The sequence below is a fragment of the Meriones unguiculatus genome, chromosome 18 (assembly GCF_030254825.1).
Source record: "Meriones unguiculatus strain TT.TT164.6M chromosome 18, Bangor_MerUng_6.1, whole genome shotgun sequence".
In the NCBI taxonomy this organism is placed as follows: domain Eukaryota; kingdom Metazoa; phylum Chordata; class Mammalia; order Rodentia; family Muridae; genus Meriones; species Meriones unguiculatus.
In genome coordinates, this window is record NC_083365.1 from 12,932,829 (window position 1) to 12,949,712 (window position 16,884).

Below are 16,884 nucleotides of genomic sequence, written 5' to 3' on the forward strand. Positions count from 1 at the left end.
CAGAGCCTTCCTGTCATGAGAACAATTGATGCTGCAGAAAACCACCTTATTCTGAGACACTTTCCAGGTATTTCTTGAAGCTCTCATTTGCTCAATGGATGTTTCCTAACAGAGAGTCAGGAGAGAGAGCAAGAAGAAGTGAGGCAAGCCCCAACCACCTGGGAGGCAAGTGTACAGGGAATTGTAACAGAAAAGTGGGCCTTTGTGTGGGTGAAGCCCATGGGGATTGGAGATGGCTTTTTAGAGGGAATTACTATAAAGTCTCTTGAAAGCTATGGAAGACTATATATGGGAGGGTGTACTTATCAGTCCTCGCTGCCAGGAAACTGCTCAGCCTTCCGCATACTAGAAAAGACTGGTGTTATTTCTAAGAAAAACATACAGTGGAGATGTTCTTAGAATCCCCTTTCTCACCTCCACTCTAAATAGATGAAGAGGAATGGACTTGGCCAGGGGTGTGCATGTGACTCAAGCCCGAACAATGAGATCCCAGCATCACCACAGCCAGGAACACTGGCTGGACAAGGGGTCATGCCTCAGTCAGGACCAGGAGATAGCCTTCCCACGCTCCTCTAGAAAGAGGCATCCTGATGGAGCTGCAAATCTAAGGCCTAAGGCTAGGCATCTCATTTACTGTATAGACAAAACCTAGAAAATAGTTCCAACACAAATATGGCTAATGCTATGCATGGAGCTGGCCTGAACCTGGGCTTTCAGTTTAGTGAGCTAGTAAATTCCTCTTTTTCTTAAGCTCATTTTGTTAGGTCTCATCAGTTGCTAATGAAAAAAAAATCCTGAATACATACATATATACATATGTATATACATGTATACACACACGTGTGTGAGGGGGGAAAAGAGAAATATATATATAGTGTCCACATACATAAACACACAACTTCATCACTGGACAGGGACCTGATTGGTGCTTGCTCTCACATATCCGTTCACTGTCTCTCACCAACTGTGACATAGATAGAAAAATGGACAGTTAGACAATGTGACGATTTGAATAAGAAAGGCCTAGGTTGGAGAGCTGGCTCAGAGGTTAAGAGCCTTGCCGGCTTGCTTTTCCAGAGGACCCACATTCAATTCCCAGCACCCACATGGCAGCTCCCAACCATCTGTAAGTCCATTTCCAGGAGATCTGACACCTCTTCTGGCCTCTGTGGGCACATAACACACAGCCAAGGCACCCATACACATAAAATAAAAGTAAATAAATCTTCAAAAGAAATGGGCTCATATATTTGAATGCTTCTGCCACAGTTGATGGAGCTCTTTGGGAGGGATTAGGAGGTGTGACCTTGTTAGAAGGGATGTGTCCCTGGCAGGAGGCTTTGAGGTTTCAAGAGCCATTCCCAGTTAGTCTCTGCCGCCTGCCTGTGGATCACACAAGCTCTCAGCCTCTGCTTCTGGCGTCATGCCTGTCTGCCTGCTCTCATGCCCCCACCATGAAAGTCATGGACTCGCCCTCTGAAGCCACAAGCCTTTGCTAAACGCCATCTTCTGTAAGTTCCTTGGTCGTGGTGTTTTGTCACAGCCATAGAAAAGTAGCTAAGACACACAGTGAGGGACAAGGTGGGATCTGTCTCAGAGCTGTCTGGGCTCCAGGTCCAGACACCTAGCTAACACAAAGGAGTGAGAAAGCGGTGGTAGAACTAGCAAACCTGAGTCAGCCTGAACTGCTCCCGGTTCAGGAAGCGAGAGCCACCTGGGCCGAGAAGACAACTCGGTGTGGACACACTTGCTGCACGGATATAAGAACGTGCTCTCGGAGCCCCAACACCTACACACAAGGGTGAGCACAGTCGTGAGTGCACCTGTAACCCAGAGCTGTGCGGAGCAGACACAGCAGGACCTCTGGGGCTTGCTGGCCGCCAAGGAGACAGCCTAAAAGGCAGAGAGTGATAGAGCAGGACCCCCAAGGTCCTCTGGCCTCCACGTGTCTGTGCATATAACACACACACACACACACACACACACACACACACACACACACCAAACAAAAAGAGGAGGACGGTAGAAACGGGGCCGCAGACGGAGAAAGTGCCGTCCTGAGACGCGGGACCAGCATCAAAGTGCTGGCTCAGCTGCTGGAACTAGTCCCACATGGAAACACAGCTCTCACCTCAGCAGGCCCAGAGAAAGTGTACGTTGCTAAGATGGAGACAGGCACGGTTCATATTCATCCTGGGGCTCTGCCATCCCTGTTTGTAAGCCTGATGGAAGCGGCCAAAGTCAGCTCACAGCCAGCTCACAGCCAGCTCACAGCCAGCTTAGCCATGGGAAGGAAGAAGAAAAGCTCACATGTCTCTGCCCATCTTCAAAGAAAGCTTGGAAATGTCTATCAGGTCTATAAACTTAAGAGGGTACAGATGGGCAGGCATGGTGGTGCACACCTTTAATCCTAGCACTCTGGCAGATGGATCTCTCTGAGTTCGAGGCCAGCCTGGTCTACAAAGTAAGTTCCAAGACAGCCATGGCTACACAGAAAAACCTTGTCTCAAAAAAACAAACAAAAAAGTGTATGTACATATGCATGTATGGAGGGGACTGACAGTGTCTCCACACCTCCCTGGAGGTGATGTCATACATCTCTAAAGTACAGTAAGTGACGTACACCAGGTTTAAAAACAAAGCCTGCACCATATGAATAGTCCTCGAGCCGAGGTCTCTGTCCTACCCCATCTTGCCTCAGACAAGTTCCTGAAGCCAGAGTTCTATGTCAAAGTTTCATAACAAGTTCCACTTCCTCTTCCTGACTCCTTATCCTTCGCTCCACCCTTCCCCTGCAGTTCTCCAGGGAACAACAGGTGGTAACTCATTCAGTAAAAGACAGGGTGCTGCAGACACCAGAGATAACCATGGTGAGCCAAAATGGCCTGGCCCTGAGGATCTGAGGGGCTGAGTCACAAATGTATGTTTAAGCCCCCCAAAGAGCTGTCTAAGGTCAGGAGATGAAAACACACCAGTCTAGCCAGGGTAGGTAGCAGTGTGCCCTGAGGGACCGGGTTCCCCGTGGGAAAAGTTATAAAAGTTATAAAGGCCCTTTGGCCACTGCTCCTCTCTTTTCCTTCTCCCTGTTCCTCTTTCCCTTTTCTCTCCTCCCTCCCTGAGCCCCTCAGGTGTTGTGATGGTTTAGCCCTCTGTCCTCCACCCAGGAAAGAAACCCTGGGAGGTTTTACAATGGCTTTATAGTGTATTCCAGGACTTTCCCAGAGAAGTGTGGGCCTTAGGGGATTAAAATCAAACAATACTGCTAACCCCTCAGAATGAACTAGTGTTCAAAGACACAAAGCCAGTGCACCCGACCTGTGTCTGAAAAAGTGGGACCCTGTAGACTCTGGGCCCAGTAGCACTTTGGGGGGGGGGAGGCCTTAATAGTGCCAAACCTGGAACACACAGGAGGCAAGAAAAGTGAACTGCCTGAGCGCATGGCCTGTGCCCTCATCCATCCTCATTCTAAATGCTCACATTCTGACCCAGAGAGTGACTTTGGAGAACAGCACTGTCAGGCCTGTGCCGTAAAGGCTTCACTTTGTCATCCCCAATGGGCAAGGCCAATCTGAGCTACCACATAACAACAGCTGTCTCCAGGAAGACAAAAACTGAACAGTAGGAAGGAATTAAAGTCAGGACTCAGAACATTGAGGCTCCAGGCTCTGTGAGAGGCTCCTAGCAAAATAATCCAGTCATTAGGATGACTTTTGATGTGTTTTGGTGCATGTATGAATCACCTGTCACAGTGACCCAGGATGATAAAGACACTTGAGACAATCCAATCCAGGCTTAACGAGATAATCCAGCCCACAAAGTTTTAGAAATTTTGAAGCACAGTCAAAGTCCACAGAACTATTTCTAAAAGACAGTTTTAGAAATAAAATTATATGTCACCATGGTGCAACCCTAGAAGAGCTAGTTAAAATATTTGCATTTCCATTTGCTGCACGCATTCTCAAAATGTTTCACCGCCATCAAGGATGACTTCTAAGGTAACAGCAATACTGCCCCACCGCACCTCCAAAGAGCTCTTGGGCACCAAATTGGTTCATTGAGTGCTTTCGATGTGGCCAGATGTGGTGGCGCACATCTTTGATCCCAGCATTCAGAAGGCAGAAGCAGGGGGATCTCTGTGAGTTCAAGCCTAGTCTGGTCTACAGTGCAAGTTGCAGGACAGGCAGGGCTATGCAGAGAAACCCTGTCTCAAAAAAGAAAAAGAAAAAAATCTCACGCTGCCAGCCCATGTCCTGAACCAAGTCAACTGTGAAAAGATGTGCAAAGCACAGGTTCAAGATTAGACTGCCCGGGGAGTCCCTGAGCAGGACTGGTTTACAGTTCCTTTTCCTTCCCATTCTACCCTCACCACCAAGCAGGAGCGGGAGCGCACTGCATCTCACACCCATTGGAAGAGGACCCCCCAGGGAACATTTTAACAAGCAAGCCCCAGGAGCGTCAAGGTGGAAATAAGCTCCCCCTTGACAACAGGAGTCTCAGCCCTGAGGTCAAAGGATCACCTCCTCCTTGATGTCTAAAGACTCCGGCTCAGGAGAGCAATCCGGCCCTCTCCTCCAGAGCAGAGAGGGTAGGTTCAGAAGATGAACCAACCAACAGTCAACCGCAAAGGTTGATTACAGGGCACCAGCTGTTGAGCAGATCCTGTGGCCTTGAAAAACCTAATGTCCCTAATTTTGAAAGCAAAATCCCAAGATTAACCTGAATTGAAATTCATTTAAAAAATCATTATCCCCATAATTTAAAAAATCAATATAATTATCTAATCAAAATCAAATGGAAATATTAAAAATGAAAGCAACTTGTAATTGTATGTCTTCCTACGTAAATACGAATTACTGTACTCGAAAGCGAAAGGTCTCTGTGAACTTCCTAATTCTGTGTTGGCCACTACTGCTCTATTCCATAATAGCCACAAGCCATGGAGCTTCTCGGCCACCAGCCACGGAGTTTCCCGGCTCTGTTCTAGGAAGCAAAGCCCACCACAGCATCTCAGTCACGCACCTCGGGACTATAGGAGAGGAAGCAGGAGGCAGGGTCCAGGCTAGCCCGTTCTTACTCCACAAGCAACTCATGAGGCATCTTTTGGGATGAATATGGATGTGGATGAACCCCCAAGGCTTCTGAGATAGGGGTGGTCTCCCCACCCACGTATGCTGTAGAAGGAGCCCAGAGAGAGTGCAGTGCATGGAAGGTTCTGGCAGTTCCATTTCCTCAAAATCCCCAGGCCAAGAGGTCAGATTTCTTTCAGTGTTTCTCCTTGTCCTTTGGACCTGTCTTTCCCTTCCCTGCCTTAGCAATGACACCTAACAGCACAGGTGCTTGTGGCTGGGTCCCTCGGCCTTGCCAAGAGCTCTCCATAACAGCCCAGCTAAGGGAAGCAGCGCAATGGAGGTGACGGCGCGTGTCCTTGCCACCCTGGGCTGAGCCCCCAGCCCTGCGGTCTGCTAGCGGTGGAACAGGAAATGACTCCGATTCTCCGAACTGGCATTTCAGCGACGGTAAAGGGGGCGGGGGCGGGGAGGCGAGGCGGGAACTTAGGTGGTCCGCATGAAGCGTTAAGCAGAACCTGTGAAAAGCACCCCACTGCAAGACGCACCAACAGTACTCAGGAGCTGGTCCCCTCTTAAACATCTGGGGCATGTGAGAAAGGGATCAGGGAAACTCCTGTGTCTCCTTTGGAGTCCAGATCCTGAACCCAGCTTTCTAGCTTACAGGATAAAACAGGGAGGTCCGTTGCATGGACCAACAAGTTCCAGGAAGCCCCCCAGGACTGTCCCCCGCGAACCCTTGCTATCCTTATTTCCCTCCGCTTCCGGAGCATCCCACCGCCACTCCTGAATCATCTCCTTCTTGGTGCCCAGAAGCCCCTCACGCCTGCGGAGGGCTGTGCGCCTTCCCTTACTTCGGGCGTTGTTTCTGTCTGGGGGGAGGGCGATAGCAGGATCTCGCTCCAGAGCAGGCGGCAAGGTTAGACATGAGGATGAATGCTGTCAGCATCTTCTCTACGCAAACGGAACTCCAGGTCTCTGTTCTTGTGTTTGTGACCCCACGTGCCTAGAAGTTGATTCAGGGGCCTGAGGACCTTGCAAAGCCCTGAAGGAGTGGGGAACCCTTGAGTCCCTCTTAGGTGGAGAATCAGAGCCGCTTGAGGGGCTGCTCCAGAGACTCGCCAGCTCAGGGATTGTCCGGCGGGTCGAGCTGAGTGGGAAGTGAGGAAGCTGAGGCCCGCGGTGGTGTAGAAGTCTGAGCAGGGCACCGCCTGGCTAGAGAAGAGCATCTGAAGGCAGCCACAGTGGAAGGCTGCCCCGGGCGCTGTGGCACGGGCCCAACTCCCTGGCTACCCTTTAGCCTGAGGGAAACTTGATGAATACAGATCCGGCCCACCTCTTCCCGCACCACCTGCAGCACTGAGCACACACCCTAATGGGGACAAGCCAGTCCCGCCTGTGCCCAAACTTCCTGGGGACTGAGAGGGTCATGCTCACCTGCAGGAAAGGAGCTGCCGCTTTTAAAACTACAGGCTGCACACAAGTAGCTTGGGTACTTGAAGTTGGTTGGGGTTGGGCAATGGACCTCCCTATTTTAGCCTGTAAGATAAGGTTGGTTGGTTGGTTGGCTGATTGTGTGTGTGTGTGTGTGTGTGTGTGTGTGTGTGTGTGACAGGGTCTAGATTACATAGCCCAGGCTAGCTTAGAGCTTGCAATTCCCCTGCCTCAGTACTCCAAGTGATCGGATTACAGGCATGTGCCATCATACCCAGTGCTCATTCTGTAAGGTTTTTACTATCGGTGCTAGGCTAGCACCCAGGACCTCGTGAATGCTAGATGAGTGCCCCCTGCGGAGTTTTAGAGACAGGGTATCACTCCACGTTGCCCAGGCCCTGCGCCTGTCTTCCCCCAGTGTAACCTGCCCGGCTGGAAATGGTGATCAGCCATGTCTGAGCACAACAGGTTAGGCAAGGCCCACAGGTGCAGCCCTCCAGCTGCTCCCAAACCCAGAAGGAGAGCTGTCTCTACACTCCGGCCTCCTCATCTGTGGAAACATGAGCTCCCGCCAGCCCGCCTGACCAGAGCTGCATTCTAGTCACCTCAAGCGTAAAAAGGCTCTGCCAAGGTCCTTCATTGCTGATTCAGCTGAGCCTAGGATTGTCAGGTTTTTCTGTAACTGTTCAGCCTGAATGATCTGTGGGAACCTCCCACCTTCACTGTTGGGAATGCCCCCTCCCCACCAAGACCCATCAGGTCACTGACCCAGAATCCCATTTTCTCATACTCCTTCTCCAGTGACCCCAAACACCTATCAAGTTATCTAGTCAGCCACATGAGGCCCTGTCCAGCCATCAGGCATGCCTGGGGAGTGTTCATGGTGAGTACTGAGGGTCCAGAAAGAGGCAAGTCCCAGCAACAAGGTGGATTGCAACCCTTTCAGTAGAGCGTGCTGTCATTTAGAATAATGATCAGCAGAGGGCACTGTAGGACAAGTTCAGGAGGCATAAGGCAGGCTGGGGTTGTAATAATTGATTGTACATGGAAACAAATTAGATATAGACAGGGCGGGGAAGGCTCGCTCACCTCCTCTGGTTTAGCCCTCTTCACTCACCACAAAGCACTTACCTGCATCTCCTTAATGGAGTTGATGGCGCGTAGCCCCTTCCATGTTCCTGCTCCAAAAATAGCAGCGTGATCCGGTGTAACCTTCCCTAGCCCCATCTGGAAAGGGGACACAGACATTAGTGGATACAGGGCACAAAGAGTGAGAGTCAGAGGGGGAGTATGGGAAGGGGTACGTCCATGGGCGGTGTGGGCACCTGCGTGAGAGGACAAGCCCCTGAATCTGTGCCCAGTGGGTTAGGAGGAAAAGCTTAAGGGAGGCAGAGTGAGTGCGACCCCCCCCACACACCAAGGGCATTCATCAGGGTCACTAGGGGAGTCTGATCCAAAACACATCCTTTTGGCATCTGTGTGACTTCAGCCCAGTCCTACTGCCAGGACCCCAGCCCTCATCCCTCATCCCTCATCCCTCATCCTGACCACCCTCAGGAAAGTCAGCAGATCTGCCAGATGTGTGTGTGTGGCCTCTGCAGCTGCTCTGACTACTCTAAAGAACAGGGACTGGAGGCAGCAAGGATGAGTGACAGCCTTGGGTTGTGCACTGTCCCTGGTCACCTTTGTCTGTTAGCCCCAACCAGAGGACTGTGACCCCCCAGCCACAACACCCATCCGTCACCCCCTTACGTCAGGTAAGACTAAGCCCAGAGCAAAGAAGAGACGCCATGGACTGCGTGTGACAGGTGACAGACGCGCCAGAGCGTCGAGTGGCCAGCCTTCAAAAGTCACAAGGCGATGACTGGAATCCAGCAGCGCTAACCACACACCTGCGATTGTGTGAGCTCAGAGCTAGCGAGCCCTGCAATCTCGCGGATGAGGAAGCGTGCTGAATCCTCAGGGCAGGAGACGGGGAGAGAATACCCACCCTGGGAATAGTTCAGGGACCTCACGTCAGAAAATGGGGACCTTCGTCCTGGCTTGACCCCTGTCACCTGTGTGATTTTGGACAAACTTCTTAACTTTCCCGGGTCTCCGCTTCCTTGTGTAGAAAAACAGATCTCCTCCCATAAACCACATAGCAGATGAGCTTCCCTTCCAGGAGACAGAAATATAGCCGCTCTCCAGGCTCACCCCTCTCCTTCACCCAGATGCTCAGCTCCTAGGACACTAAGACAGGGCAGGAACACCCACCCTGCCACCTCTTAAATTTGGCAGTGGCCCCTGGTATACAGAATGTCCGTCACCTCCTCAACAACCCCCCCCCACCAACACACACACACACTCCGAGAAGCTCACATTCCATGTCTAATGAGTCTGCCTCAGAAAAGAAAGACAAATGTGTGCTCTCCATTCTTCCCTGGAGCGGAAACTAGCTTTGGTGGCATATAAGGCAGCTGAGGTTGATACCTCTAAAGAAACCAGCAAAGAGCTGGTGGGTACCTCTGTAGGTACCCACATGGAGCTTCCCAGAGTCCTGGAGGGGCAGAGGGAGGCCTATGCCAAGAGGACCATGCCATCATTGGTCAGAGAGGGCCGGGGAGAGGTGTGTTGTGTGACAAGACTACTCTGGCAATGATGGAGGATGTCACCAGGCCCTAAAGTAGTTTTTTGCCCCTTCTACAATAGATAGATAGATAGATAGATACATAGATAGATACATAGATACATAGATAGATAGATAGATAGATAGATAGATAGATAGATAGATAGTGGGGTCTTTTTGTGTCTACCACAATCAGGTTAAAATAGGACCTCCAGATTCTGGGTGGGCCCTCAACCTCAACCTGTGGGGCAGGGTACAGGAACACGGATATATACAAAGGCCCACACAACCTGAGGTGTGACCCCACTGCTGTCTGCCTCTTGCCCATCTAATGAGAGTCTAGTGAGACATCCCTGGGCCCAGAAACCAGGAGGTCTTTATCCAAAGCATTCCCAGCCAAGCCAGACAATAAATGATCCGTGGTGATTGTGTGGGACAAGGAGGTGGGGGAGGGGGCGGGACAGGACGACACGGTTACCTGCATGTGAACTCTCAGGAGAGCCCCACAGCGAAGAGCCCTGGGGACACAGTCACCACCCACCCAGCAATACTCGATCGTACCCAGAGCTCAAGGCATGTCCTGTGACCTCCTGAGCCTGCCAGACACTTAGCTCATCTCACCCAAGGCCTCCCCAAATCTCTTACTGTCTCTTAACGGGCCTTTGAAGAGGACATATGTGGTCCTACCTGATCCACTCGGAGACTCCAGAGAGGCCCAGCCATGGGAAATGACAATTCACATACCTCTCCCTCAGAGAAAGCTTGGACTAGGAGAGTCTCCCTCCTGCCCTTTCCACATACCTACCCAACTCCCCAAACTCAAGAGACAGCAAACAGGTAAGTTGTGATGGCCTGGTGTGGACAAGGCAGGGACCACGGATCAGAGCTAGGCTAGGTCAGAGGGCATCCAGCCTCGGCCTTCACTTCATCATCCCCTATTCTGCGCCCTCGGGTACAAGATGGTAGGAAAATTGGGGTGGAAAGGCCAAGAAATTAGAACCCAAGATGCCGGGAGATGGGGGTGAGAAGGCCTTTGTTCCTCCCTTCCAGTGTCCCAGTGTCCCCTGGGGCCATAAAGAAAACCAGGGCCTCGCCCTCTGTGTACACACTCCCATCAGTATAGTTGCAATCACTGTTGGTGGCCAAAACCACTTTCCCAACCTCATTCATCTTGCGTGGCCCGATGGGGATTCATGCCTAGGGCAAAGGAATGATTTCCCAACCTCCCGGCTGTGGGCCTCCCAGGGATGTGCTGACATGTTCTTCACGGCTTTCAAGCCCTGGTGTCACCCACAACCAAGGTTCCATAGTAGTGAGCCAAGGGTCTGTGTAAACCTTGAGGGAGATGAGCAGGAAGAGGGCTGCCTACTACAGTGCCCGGGACAAGCTCGTCAGAATCTATGGCCTATAGCCACTTTTTTTCCCCCAAGACAGGGTTTCTCTGTGTAGCCTTGGCTGTCCTGGACTGGCTTTGTAGACCAGGCTGGCCTCGAGCTCATGGAGATCCGACTGGCTCTGCCTCCCTGAGTGCTAGGATTAAAGGCCTGCACCACCACTCTGTTGCCACTGGGATTCTTCTTTACGTATTTCCTCAAGTCCTCCGGAGCATTTTCTTTGAGACAGCCCTGCAGGAGATTCCGGGCACTGGCTGACAGGTGGGCATAGCAACAGTCACATCCTGGAAGAGGCTTCAGGAGGACACAAAGAGGCTCCCACGATGCTAGCCAGTGTCACACTGAAACAGACCAAGAGGGACAAAGGAAACGGATGAGGAGCACCGTCGTGTCCACCAGCCCTGGAGCCTGTACCGCAGTGAGCCCTCTAGCCTCACTGGGGTAGCCTGGGCTTGTCACCCTGTGCTGAGAGCCCCTCTCAGGGTCAGCAAGGTTCAAGGTCATCCTCAGGCCTTCCTCCTGTGCTCCTGGAGCCCCTCTGGCTCTGCATGAGGATCCTTTGCCCCTTGATGGGGCCTCCATTTGGGGGTTTGGTCCCTGGACAACAGCATTCTATTTGTCACCCCGGGCCAGGTAAGGCGGGGCACACTTGCTATTATTTGTATTTGTACTTTACTGGCACACACACACACACACACACACACAGCACTACCCCTCTGTCTTGTCTAGCTAGCATTTGCTTCGTGGTTTCTGCACAGTCTGCCAGAGCCACTCTTCTCTCCCCCAGTCCCTCCTTCGTCCAGCTGTCTCCCCTTTGTCTCACGTCCCACCCTCTTCCTCTTGACCCTCACTCTGAAAGGAAGGCGCAGCCATGCACATCCAGCAGCATGTTTCCATGATGAGCCCACATTCAGCAGGTTCCCGCAGAGCGAGCCAAACACCAGCCCCCGGGGAAAGGGTACGGGAGCTGTTGCTGGGTTTTCCAGAGCAGCCACAGCCTGCCACTCGACCATGCTCCTGCACCTGATCAGGAAGATGGCCATATAGGTGTATTGTAGGGTCTCACGGGGATCCCGATGCACACCAGCCCTTCCAGCAGCATCGTGAATGCAAGAGTCTCAAGCAGACCCAGGCTGGCATGTGCCTGATTGCCTTTTCCTTGATCCTCCCATCTCCCAGTGTTCTGTGCTCCAGCCCCCTCTACCAGCCAGAGCGGAGCCCATGTTGAAGCTTAAGCAACAAATCTTCCCCAGAGCCAAGATGCAGCTGACAAAAACCCTGGAGAGAGAAGAGTGTGGGATGTCCCCGCCCAGACCCATCAGTCTGGTCCCCTCCCACCCCAAAAAACCCAGAATTCAAGACCCGGCAGGGGGTGCAGAATGCTCTGTAACTGCAAAAATGATAGAGAGTAAAGCCAACCTATGGCCTCAGCTGGGCCCCGTGTTTCTCCACGTGAGTTCTAGTATGTGTGATTCCGCGTGTCTTTCTGTGTAGAGTAGGTGGGTATGTCTGAATACGTATGTAAGTGTGTAAAATGGGCCTGTGCACATGCATGCAAGTGTAAGAATGGGTACATGTGGCAATACATGCATGCAAAGGTACAGAGTGGGTTCATGTGTTGGAGCATACTTGTGAGTGTGCAGAATGGGTAACTGTGTCTGAGAACATATGTGTGTATGCAGAGTGGGTGCTAGCGTCTGTGTGTGCAGGAGAGCAGACAGACTAGGTGTGTGTGTCTGACTATGTGTGTAAGGGTGCAGAATGGTTGTGTGTGTGTGTTGAGCCCATAAGTAAGTATGAAGAATCGGTTTGCATGTCTGTGTTTGCACGTGAGAGTGTACTGTGGGGGTTGTGTGTTAGTGTACACAGTCAGAAGCTCATAATCGGCTTGTTTGGAAACCTGTTAGCAGCATTCACCTTTGGAGTGAGAGGTGTGGGCTGTCGGCTTCTGAAGGATGGTGTCCGTATGTCCACGCTCAGAAACGTGCTTGTCACAGTTGGGTAGCACATGCCGCTAGGGTGAAAGGCGGGGATTCTTTGGGGGGGATCATGAAAGGGGTTCCCTAGTACTGTTTCCTGTCAGTGTTCCATGACAAGTCAGAGCCATGTAGAAAAGTGTCCCTACAATGCCCGTGCCTAACTGTACTGAGAGGAGTTCTTGTGTGTTACTGTGACATGTGGGGCATTTAGAAGCTGACCCACCCCCATCCCAAATGCCCATCTCACTTCTGGTGCCAACCGTGCATGAGGCCTTGAGAAGAAACCAGGCTCTCTAGGTCCTGGCTGGGCATCACCCAGAGTGAGGAGAAGGCATCGACCCCTTCCCCAGTCGCCTGCACACTATCCTTGTAGCCAAGCTGTTCTCTTGTCCCACAGCAATCTGGGACCCCTCTGACACAGCTGGCCCCCTGCTGTGTTCCTTCCTCTGCTGCCCTCCTCTTCTGGAGGAGTCAACAAGGATGGCTCTTCCATCTCCTCCTTGCCCAGGACAGCCGGCAGTAAGAATCAAGAGAGAACAGCTAATCTACCCAGGGCATTTCCAGGACTTAGGCAGCCAAGGACCTCCTAAGCTGAGGCAGTTTGGAAATCAAGCAAACATAGGAGTTACAAGGTGGGGACTCTGCGCTTTAACAACAAACAATAAAACTATAAAAGAGTCTTTCGTAAATACCTCAAGAACTCGGGCTCTTCTTTATACGCAAGTCTAGTATCGGTTAATAAATTTCCCGGCTCAAGAACACGAAAGGAGAAATTGCTTGAGAGCAGGATCACAGACTCTCTGGAGACAAAAAGGAGGCAATGAAAGCAGGGCAAGCGGGACCACCCTGTGTAGACAGCAAACAGGCCCGACGCCCCACCCCCGCCCCCACTGCTCCTACAGCCAAACAGCCACTTTCGCCAGGAACGTGGCCTGGATCGTCCGGGAAGACTTGGATGACAGGTGTGGACTCGTTAAAAGGAAGACAACTCGTGGGCTGGAGAGATGCCTAAATGGTTAAGTGACAACCCTTCCAGATGGCGCAGGTTCAATTCCAGCAACTCACATGGCAGCTCACCGCATCTCCAACTCCAGCTCCCTTCTTGGCATCCAAAGCCCTTTTCTGCCCTCCCCAGGCACCAGCTACACAAGTGGCACACAGACATCTATGCAGGCAAAATACCCACACGCAAACATTTTTAAGTAAAAAACTTAAAGAAGTTTAGATTTGCGGTTTGTTTTAGGAAAAAAAAAATCTCTCCAAAACACCTAAAGTGAAACATTTAAAAACAGGTCTGGGCAAATGCTGATCCCTAGGCTCACAAGGACCCCTGGGATGCTTGGGTTCAGCCCCAGCGCTGCAGAGTTAGTTATGGTCATGTACATCTGCTGTCTCAGCACTCAGGGATGAAGGCAGGAAGTTAGACATTCAAGGTCATCCTCTACCACACAGAGGCTTTGAGGCCAGCCTAAGCTGAGACTGGGTAGCTGGAGACAAGAGGACCAGAGAGGTGGCTCAGTGGTTAAATGAGCTTGCTGATCAACCATGAAGACTGAATTTGGATACTATGTAACATTCTGAGCATCCCTCATCTGCCTGTAACCTCAGCTCTGAGGAGGCAGAGACAGAGAAACCATAATGACTTTGTGGCTTCCAAGCTAGCTGAAGCACAAGGCCAGGTACAGGGAGAGACCTTCTCGCAAGGAATAGGTGGAATATGATAGAGGAGGACACTATTAATGCCTTCCAAGACAGCAAGAAGGCACACACACACACACTCAAAAATAAGCAAATAAACAAACAATGCAAAACAAAAAATAAAGGCATGTTATGGAATGGCTCCTTTGTTGACAATGTCAGATGAGCAAATATTAGGAAGTGAGAAAGAGTCCTCAGATGTTAGGTCTGGTTGGATGGATGAAGGCATGGATGGATTCGTGCCTGCATGGATGGATGAAGAGTTGGCAGGCCATTTATGGCAGCCTGAATTGATGAAGTCAGAGCTAAATCAAGCTTCAGAAATGGAGAATTCTGGAGTCCCTTCCACCCGTGATCCCTCGCTACCTGCTGACCTCACAGATCCCTTCAAGTGTTCTTTCCCACTTTAGGCACTTCTCCTTAGGAAGGCATCAGGACATTCCTAAACCATCTCAGCAGGGCTGACAATGCCCCCCAAGAGCCAAAGTAATACCTAACAAGACCCCAACACCAGGCATGTAGGCGCTGTTTTGAGTTGGTGGTTGAAGTTATCCAAGACTCCTAAAACATGCAGGCTGTTACTTCGCTCTTGGTTCACCACCAGAGGTGGGAGGTAAGTTCCTATTGTTGAAGACCCGCCTGAGTGTCTCTTCCCTGAGGACTAAGTTTCATGGTACCAGAAGACAACAAGCAAGCTTTCAGTGGAGGGAAGCAAACCACATTCTCCTGATGCCTACAAACCACAGTAATGACCACCATGGCAGAATAGCCCCAAGACCGCAATAGTGGCAATCAACAGCTCTGTCATCAGACTGAAGACTGTCTCAACAAGAGGGAAATCATATCCACTACTGGCAACCTAGCCAACTCACTAGGCTAGTGAAGTCATGGATCTTGGAGGAAAACCTACAACCACACTTTATCAAATCAGCATAACCCCTAACTACATTCTAAATATTTATCCTGATAGCCACAGATAAGTATAGGCCTCACCCTTCATCAAGGAAACTTCTCTTTGCAACAGAGACCATTACAGAAAACCACAACCAATTAAAATTCAGTTGTTGAGCAGCCCAGCCCCAATAGGTACATCTATAACAAAACTCCTGCACCTAAGGCTCAAGAAACTTTTTGAAAGATGGGGAGAAAGGATTGTAAGAGCAAGCCAGGTGCACACCTTTGATCCCAGCACATGGGGAAGCAGAGTTCAAGGCCAACCTGGTCTTCAGAGCAAGTCCAGGACAGCCAAGGCTACACAGAAAAACCCTGTCTCAGAAAACAAAACAAAAACAACGACAACAACAAAAAGATTTCAGAAGCCAGAGGATCAGGGAGTTTGCTGTGAGGGTGTGACTCCTGGAATTGTCAGAGAAGAATTTCTCCAACATGGCTGACTAAACAGGAGCTGCGCACAGACAACAGACATACCAGAGTGGATGGGAGGAAGGACCACAAGGCCTCAATCTACACAAAAAACCAAGGAGGACTCAGAGTGAGAGAAAGTGTTCCCCAGGGAAGCACACACCAATTGGTTGTCCAATACCAAATGGTCAGTGCAGAGAATTACACATACCAGCAACACTGCACAGACTGAGCAGGTCGCTTTTTAGACATATATAGGTATGCACAGAACCCCTTGAATAACTGAAGAGCTAGCAGGGTGTACCACAAAGGGTCATCACGGGGCCCTGCTTGGCCTCGACCTTAAGCCGTGACTACAAGAGCAGGGACCGCCTTCCAAGCCACTTCAAGAATAGATTTCGCCATGTATCAGGCCTCATCACTACCCTCCAGGTGGGCCATCGTTCACAGGACGTAAGGGCGATCAGCCATGATACAGTGCTAGGACAACCTTTGCCAGTCTTACAGAGCTAAGGAGTGACAGAGCAGGGCTAGGTCCTGACAGCTGGGCACCCATGTCTTTATTTTAAACCACCAGGCAATACCTCCTCTGCCCAACAGCCTCACGAAAGTCCTTTGACTTTTCCACGTCCTAAAAGATCAAGGAAGACTGGGGAAAGGTTCTAGCTCAGAGGAGGCTAGCGAACTATGACAAGCAGTGCTGAGGACATTGTTAGATCTACAAATACAATTGCAGTAAGAGCGCTAGATTAAAGGAAAGTGCTGTCTCGATGTAAACTTAAGATACAGCTAGCTTTACTGCAGTAATATAAGACATTATCTCCAGTCTTGGGAAATACTGACTGAAGGATTTAGGAGAAATGTCACAACGTGGTCACTAACCTTCAAATGTTTCAGAAAAAGCAATCAAGGATCTAGACATACTTACACACAAATATGTAGGCGAACAGGGTGGGGAGCAGTGCAGTGGAAAAACACATGGAGCAAAATGTCAGCAATAAAAGCCACGGAGATGGCTCACTGGGCAAAAGTGGGGGTTGCCACCAATCCTGGCAACCTGAGCTCCATCACAGGGGCCTACACAGTAGAAAGACTCCTGCAATTTTTTTTTCCTGACCTACACGTATGCACGGTGGGTGTACACATGTACACACACACAGACATACCATGAAATAAACAAACAAATAAACCAATAAATATAATAAAATTAAAGAGCTTCTATGTTAGCAGCAGGTCAATCTTGGTTTTGAAAAGCATGTATAAAGTCATTTTCCCACATACTTCCATTTTATAACTTTTCATAAACTTCAAATTATTCCCAAGCTGGAAATGTATAGACACAC

At 50.5% G+C, this 16,884-nt stretch overlaps 1 long non-coding RNA gene across 1 annotated transcript in view; it reads right to left on the reverse strand.

Annotated features, from left to right (window-relative positions):
• Nucleotides 1-10,821, reverse strand: part of LOC132648939 (uncharacterized) — a 37,292-nt gene extending 26,471 nt beyond the window's left edge. The window contains exons 1-2 of the long non-coding RNA XR_009587336.1: nucleotides 10,270-10,821; nucleotides 7,632-7,727 (exon numbers count right to left, since the gene is read on the reverse strand). This is a non-coding gene — a long non-coding RNA (uncharacterized LOC132648939). The remainder of the gene's footprint in view (nucleotides 1-7,631; nucleotides 7,728-10,269) is intronic.
• Nucleotides 10,822-16,884: the final 6,063 nt, after the last annotated feature.